This window comes from Miscanthus floridulus, chromosome 2 (genome assembly GCF_019320115.1).
Source record: "Miscanthus floridulus cultivar M001 chromosome 2, ASM1932011v1, whole genome shotgun sequence".
NCBI lineage: Eukaryota > Viridiplantae > Streptophyta > Magnoliopsida > Poales > Poaceae > Miscanthus > Miscanthus floridulus.
In genome coordinates this window covers 53,117,494-53,125,199 of record NC_089581.1, presented here as the reverse complement: position 1 = coordinate 53,125,199, position 7,706 = coordinate 53,117,494, and the positions used below count along the sequence as shown (strand labels likewise).

At 43.3% G+C, this 7,706-nt stretch overlaps 1 non-coding gene across 1 annotated transcript; it reads left to right on the top strand.

The window, feature by feature from the left end:
* Positions 1-5,925: 5,925 nt before the first annotated feature.
* Positions 5,926-6,063, top strand: LOC136541094 (small nucleolar RNA snoR77). The gene has a single exon (XR_010780194.1). It is a non-coding gene; the product is annotated as a small nucleolar RNA snoR77 (small nucleolar RNA).
* Positions 6,064-7,706: the final 1,643 nt, after the last annotated feature.

Genomic DNA, 7,706 nt, shown 5'->3' with positions numbered 1-7,706 from the left:
CATTGTTCTAAATCTGAAAATTCTAAAGACGGAAGAATTGATTTCTTAATCAATCGCTCTATTCTCCCCTCGAAATATGGCCTAAACGACAGTGCCATAATTTCGAAGATACATCATGCACTCTCTTCTGCTTATTTGTTGCATTCATAGATGAGGAAGCATTCTCATTCTCAGTACTTACATTATTTACATTCTCAGAAAGTGATAATAAATAAAGATTGTCTTATCGGAAGGCAAAACCAACACATTTATTATTATAAACAATCTGACATTTTCCATTACCAAAATGTCAATCATATCCATCGTCATCTAAACGTGAAACACTTATTAAGTTTCTTCACAAAGAGAGTACAAATAGAACATCTGAAAGCTTAAATAGAAAACCATCAACTAATTCTAGAGAAAGATCTCCAATGGCTTCAACTCTATTTGCTACTTTAATTCTTCTTTCTCCTCTATGCAGGGTCCTCCTCGTACGGAATCACTGTAATGAATTTGCAACATGAACAGTTGCACCTGAATCAATCCACCAAGTAGATTTTGCATAACTTAAATACAAGGATTTATCTATGAATGTAATGAAATCATCACCTCTCTTCAGAAGGTTCTTCAGGAAGTCTAGACAGTCCCTCTGGTAGTGTCCATGCTTCTTGCATCATTTGCACTGATCTTTTTCAACTTGAGTATTGATGTTCTTCTGATGATGCTTAGTCTGAGGGGCTTTCTCTTGAGGTTTGTCATTCTTATTGAAGTTCTTTTTCTTATCCTTCACAGGGTTAGCAGAGTCACCCTGTAAGGATTTCAGCCTCTTCTCTTCTTGAACACACATTACGATGAGCTTCTCTATGTCCCACTTCTTGGGCTACATGTTATAGTTAACAACAAAAGTTTCATATTTCTTTGGCAAAGAAGTAAAAACCAAATGAATCAGAAACTCATCCTTGAGCCCCAAATCCATTGGCTTTAGCTTCGAAGCCATGTTGCTCATCTTCAATATGTGTTCTCTTATACCTCCACTAGAATATTTCTAATTGAATATTTTTTTATTAAGGTGCTTGCATAAGCCTTTGAAGAACCAGTAAACCGACTCTCCACCTTTTTAAGATACTCAGTGGCGGTATCATAATATGGGATTGATCCCCTTATAGCATCTGAGATAGTAGACTTGGCCACCATCAAGCACTTGCGGTTCGAGATGTCCCATTTCTTTCGATCAAGATCGTATTTCATTCTAACTTCTGCATAATCTCGATTTCGAGCATTGAAATCAGCATCAGTCTCATTTTCTGTCCTCACCAGGTCCTCTGGCTCAGTAGGACACGGAGAGGTAAGTGCTAATTCATTCTCGAACAACGCAAATGCGAGCTCATATTTCTCTCGCCATACTCTGTAATTGCCCCCTTCAAGAGGCGGAATATGCGAGATAAATGCCATAGGATTGAGTCCTAAAAACAGTGTTAGAGAAAGTGAGAAAACATAACAAAATAATTGCATGCCTTAATTTAACGTTGGTCAAAATTAAAACATATAACTTCTTCTACATTAATTCTACATCACCGTTGGGCAGAAAATAGAATTAATGCATAAACTCATAAATCAAACATTTATAATATTGCTATCAACACCTTAAGTCAGAAAATAGCAAAATTATAAATTTACTGAAAATTATAGCTACTCCTCAAAATTAAATCCCCCTGTTAGTTCGAATTTAATTAGAAGGTCATAAACATCATCATTCGCAGCGGAAACATGAATAAATAATAATTATCTACTTTTCAGAAGCATTTTCATATTAATATCTACTTTCTGGAAAAAAAGTAACACGTTAGTGCAATTTTACCAGAAATTTTAAACCTTCGAAATTCATCAAAATTCATTCAAACCCGCTTCTAAAAATAAATAAACTGCAAACATCAGTTGCTGTTCATTTTGGCCTGGCCTACAGCAGTAGTAAGCGGCCCAGCAGCAACAGTGCATGGCCGGGCAGCAGCAGCGGCCTGCGTGCACGCGCTCGCGGCGCCTCCCCCGTGCCCAGGCCGCAACCTGGGCCTGGGCCAGGAAAGCTCTCGCCCGCCTGGGCCGATTCTGGTCCAATGCGCTCTAAACCGTCCATCCAGATCCGACGACCAGGCGACGTTTTCAGGAGATCAAAATCCCCCGGCCAGCCGCACCCCCAAACCCTAACTCATTCGACGTCTTCCCTTTCTCTCTCTTCGCCGCGCCCCTCTCTTCTCCTCAGCGCAGCGAGCAGCAGTAGCCGAGCAAAAGCGAGCGGTGATGGCACCGTCGCCCATCCCCTTGCCGACGCGCGTGCTCCCAGCGGGTGAGCGCGCCGCCATCGAGCGGTCTGGGCGACGGTGCCCTGATTGCCCACACGTGCTGCGGTGAGAGTCTCCCGAAACCCTAGATCTATCCAGCACCGTCGTGGGTCCTCTCGCCAGCGAGCGCGCTCGCCTAGTGGGTGAGCGCACCGCCGACGAGCGGTCCTATGACGGTGCCCTCGATCGGACTCACACGTAAGGCAGCGAGCACAGCTCGGCTTCTCCTCGCTCACCGGTGAGGCGGCGGCAGGATTCAACCCACGCGACGGCGGTGGTGACGCACGGGAAAGAGTCTAGGTAGGTCCTCCCCCCTTCGTCCGATCCGTTTCTAGGGTTAGGGCTAGGGTTAGGGTTAGGGTTGACTACTGTTCTTCTTCCCCAAGGTGTCTACACGGGTTAGGGTTTGAGTTACTTTTCAAAACCAAAACCATTTCTTACTTCTTTCCTTCACCCGATTTGGTTTAGGGTTCGATGAACCCTCTGCTTAGATCCGAAACGGATCTATCACCTCCTTCTAAATGCTACTATTCGGTTTTCTACTCCGATAGGCTAGATCTACACCTAGTTAGGCGACTGATACAATTGATAGACTTAAAGCAGGATCACTAGCCATAGATCTATCATGTGTACTTATATTTGGAATAAACAGTGAGTCCTAGAAAATCTACTAGTACGGGATTAAGGAGAAGGGAGAGGGGCAGTGGTCTCTGACCGTCAGAGGGCTTCGTGGAGGAGCTGCTGGAGCCGTCCATGTCGATGGCGGTGGTGCGGTCCGAGTCGGTGAAGGCGGTGGCGATGTAGCAGTGGAGTCCGGTGACGCAGTCTGGTGGCGGCGAGACGATGGAGCTTCCTGTCACTAGCTACACACCCTCTAGATCGGATTATGGTCTGTTGGTGGGGCGATGTGGCTGCTCACGGTGAACCTCGTGAAGAGAGCCACTGGCCCCCACCTATGTTTTTATAGCGCAGTATGACGGGAGCCCACCACCAACCATGTAAGGTTGGGTGCTCACGATCCGGGCGTGAATCCAATGGCTCAATTGATCGTTGGGCAATTGGTTGAGATCGCCTCTACCTGTGGTCGACAGAGACTGTTGGTTCCGATAGAACTGGCGGCATGGACGCAGAGCAGGGTCTTGGAACTCAGCACACTGCCTGATCGCAAGACTCGTGTCCCCTTGAACCAACCAACTACGCTTGGCTTCACAGAGATCTTGACGAAGGAAGATGCAATTACGGTTGGCTTCGCGGAGGGCCTCGGTGTCATCTTCGTTAGGACAAGCGCTGGCATCTTCGCGATTAACCTGGAGTCAGGCCAAGTCAAGAAGATGTCCAGCAGAAGGCCCGACGTTGTCATTCCTTACATGAGCTTCTATACTCTAGGTAATTTCTAGTAGCCCTGTACAACATTCTTGCTTAGTTGTTATTTTCAGCAATTTGTCACAAAAAATGTGGATGACTGGATACTCAAGAGAATCAAGGTTATGAATGCAGAATGCTATCAAATCTAATATGATCTAAGTCAGTCTCTAACTTACATAGTACTTGAAACTAGCTAGATACTGTTGATCCAATTTTTCCTGTACGTACAGCTGTACTCTCCTCTATGGCCAATCCCAAGCACATTAATTTTTGAAATATCACGACTCGGTTTGTTGGAATCTGAGCTATGGCATGGTTATGAGTTTATCAATTTTGGCTTTTCAAATCATGCTACGGGTTGACCGCCAGTACCATGATGAGAACACTGGGATCCATTCATTCCATGATGATGAACCTTCTGTTGGTGCATTGGCTTATGGCAGACATGATGCTTTAAGTGCTTTGTTTTTAGTTGAGTATGAGCAAGCAAAGAGTTAGAGATCATGGTCAGTTGTCTCCATTCCTGTTGAATCCTTAGGATCGTGGACTGAAATCTGTGTCAGGTTAACATTCCGGTTTTTTAAATTCTTTGCACATGCTTGGTAAGGGAACTTGTGGAACTGATAGATGAATCCACCCATTTTCCTGCAGTGAACATCTGCCGTTTGATATACAATCATGAATGATGCTATGCGAATGTATCCATCGTGACTTGACTAATGTTTCGTACTCCACACAACTTGTATATGCATTTGTCAAGTTATCAAGCAACTCCAACTAAACTCTTAACTGAAGGCCTATCCTATTTTGAGACACCACAACACAAAATTTGCTCTCAACCGAATTCCTATTGAGCCCCGGATGGATGAGGAGCTATCATTTCTCTGTCATGAACCTCCAAATGTTTCATTGGGAAAGAATCAATATATACTTTTAATGTCGAATCGAGATTCACTGAGACAGAAATAAAGAATTGGGTCGAACACTTCTTTGGCGTTAAGGTAGTACTTGTGAATAGCCATCGACTACCCGAAAAGGGTAGAAGAATGGGACCTATTCCGGAACATAGAATGCATTACAGACGTATGATCATTACCCTTCAACTGAGTTATTCTATTCCAGGAGGCTCTGATTCCCCCTATTAAACTAAGCTGGAGAGTCCAAACACCAACCATATACTCTCTTTTTATTATTTGGTATAAGAGCATCTCCAAGAGTACCCTATTTCCTTTTCTAATTCTTGATTTTTGGCAAGATGCGAAAAATCCCTCTCCAACAACTCCTAATCCTTTCTCCTAAAATTTACGCATTTGGGAAATCCTCCTTGTCGTGCGTAACTTTGCGCGGAGCAGCACGTATTCTTCAGCCAATTAAAGGTGGAAGGGCGAAAAAAGAATAAAAAGTATGACAGGGTTCCAAATGCAAATGTACAAGAGAGAAATAATATAAAAAATTTGGTTAAAATAATTTAGTAATAGTATAAGATTCCTGATGTAAAATTGTATTCTATATTTTAGGAGTGAATTATTAGAAACTATTGGAGATGGTCTTCTTTTTTTTTTCCTCCCAATACATTTTTAGAGTTGGAAAACATAGACTTTTTGGGAGGAAAATTTAGGATACTCTTGGTTAGTTATTCTTCTTCTACGAATATCCAAATTTTGACACCTAATACTCCATAGATAGTTCGAATTGGATAGCAGCAATAATCAATTTTAGCGCGAATTGTTTGGAGGGGTAGTCTACCCTTTTTGATGCATTCGGCACGTGCAATTTCTTTTCCTGCTAGACGACCCGCAATTTGGATTTTTATTCCCTTTATATCCGCTTTTTTAGTTAATTCAATAGCTTTTTTCATTGCTTTTCGGAATGAAACTAGGGATGCTGATGCGCTGCAATTATAAGGCATATTTGAAATGCAGGAATTTCATAGATATCATACAATTTTATCGGAATCAATTCAATTTTATATAGAAAAAATGTATGAATGGAGAAATTTTCCCACGTTCGCCTTAGGAATTGGGCTTAATTTTAGTCCGAAAATTCTCCTCTTACTGGGCCGAGCCCGTGCAGATCGGTTATGTAGGATGTCTTCGTGGCTTCATGTCTCTGTTGAGATCACTTGTTCGGTTATTTTCCTTCTCTTTTTTTGCGTCTCGTTGTTTTTGCTGTGTCCGAGCTCCCTTTTGCATCGGATAGATCTCATCTCGAAGGACGAGAGAACGTCAACGAGCAACGATTCAGGCAGCCCCTTTGTCCGATTTCAATGGCAATGGAGGTGTTGCGTTGCTCGGAGAACAAATCTTCTGCTCTTCAGATCGGCTGAGGGGGGAGGTCGCCTCCCCTCGTTGAGGCTGGTCTAGTAAGTCTTAAGAACATCTGTTTCTTTGTCTCTGAATCCTTCTTGTGCAGAAAATTAAGACCCATTTTGCTATTCAAATTTAAATGATTTGCTCGTTCTCACGAGACATTTTAACGTCTTAACCGCAGTAAAGATTTGAACGGTAAAAGAAAATAAGAGCTCAGCCAAATACTGAACTTTTGAAAGCAGTATACGATCTGAAGATCACAAGATCTATATTACTGGATAAAAGAGTGAACACTGATTAAAAGAGTCAACACTGTTTACTGGAACAATCGAAAGATCGAGCACTGAGTGAGGGGGCGCCTAAAAAAGTACTGAAACTGTGAATGCAAAAAATGTCTTGCTCGATCGAATACTGAATTCTAATCTAATGATGAAATGGTGGCGGTGCTGGATATGGTTGTGGCAGACGGAAGACCGTGCCGATGGAGCGGCGGGCGGTGTAGCCGTGGTGGTGCCGGATATGCAGTCTGTGTTCGTTTAGGCTGAATTGGTTTATAAGTTATGGCTGAAATTATGGCCGGCTAGTTTGGTGTGAGAGAAAAATACTATTCAAGCTGGCTGGTTGGTTTGGTGTGAGAGAAAAACACAGTTTAAATCGTGGATTATAAGCCAGATATGAGCGAATAAGCCGAAACGAACAGGCTAATGGTTGTGGCCGACAAAGACCGTGCTGATGGAGCGGCGGTGGCGGCGGGTGGTGTAGTCGTGGTGGGCGATGTTGCTAGATGGAACCAGGTTTCGGCGTTGGGGGGTGCTCTGGCCAGCCTACCCCTAGCCCAGCAACGGACCATGTCGCGGTGAACAGAGAAGCCAGGGTGAAGACAACGATTTTTTTTATTTTTAATACTTTTTGTAAACTAATTTTAAATCTAACATTTTTTTTTCTTCAAAACTAAAACTTTTGGCCGCGCCTATTGCCATGGCGCGGTGAAACACTTGTCCCGCGCCATGAATGGTGGCGCGGCAGAAGGCTGACGTGGCGACGACCGGCGCTGCTAACCGCTGACGTGGCAGGGTCTGCCGCGCCACCGATCTTGGCGCGGCACTGATACTCCACGGTGCACGGCGCAGCAGGACCAGATAAATATCGCGAGCGAGCCCGCCCGCCCACCACCGCGCAGCGCCCGCGCCGGCCGCGCCACGAACGCCGGCGCGTCACGGCCGCCCGCTCAAGGTATCTCCCTCTCAATTTCATGTTATTATGCTTGTTATTGATTTAGGATTGTTAGTGATTTAGGATAGTTAGGTTAGTGATTCAAGATTGTCAGTGTTTTAGGATAGTTTTGGTTTTATGATTGTTATTGATTTATAATAGTTAGTGATTTAGTATAGTTAGTGATTTATGATAGTTAGGGTTAGTGATTTAGGATAGTTAGGTTAGTGAATTTGTTTATGATTTAGGTAGGTAGTTTTTAGGTTTGAGGTTGTGTGTTGTAGTATAGTTAAGGTTTGGTTAAGTAGTTAGAGTTTAGGTTACGGTTAGTTAGGATTTTGGGTTTAGGGATTGATTAGGTATTTATTATTTAGTTTATAATTAGTTATTTAGTTAGGGATTTTGGGTATAGATACAAGTTTTCAAGTGTCGGTACTTAATAGTGCGTGATACGTCGATTTGGATGACTTGATGAAGTTTCGTTAAATGCTTATTTTTCTAG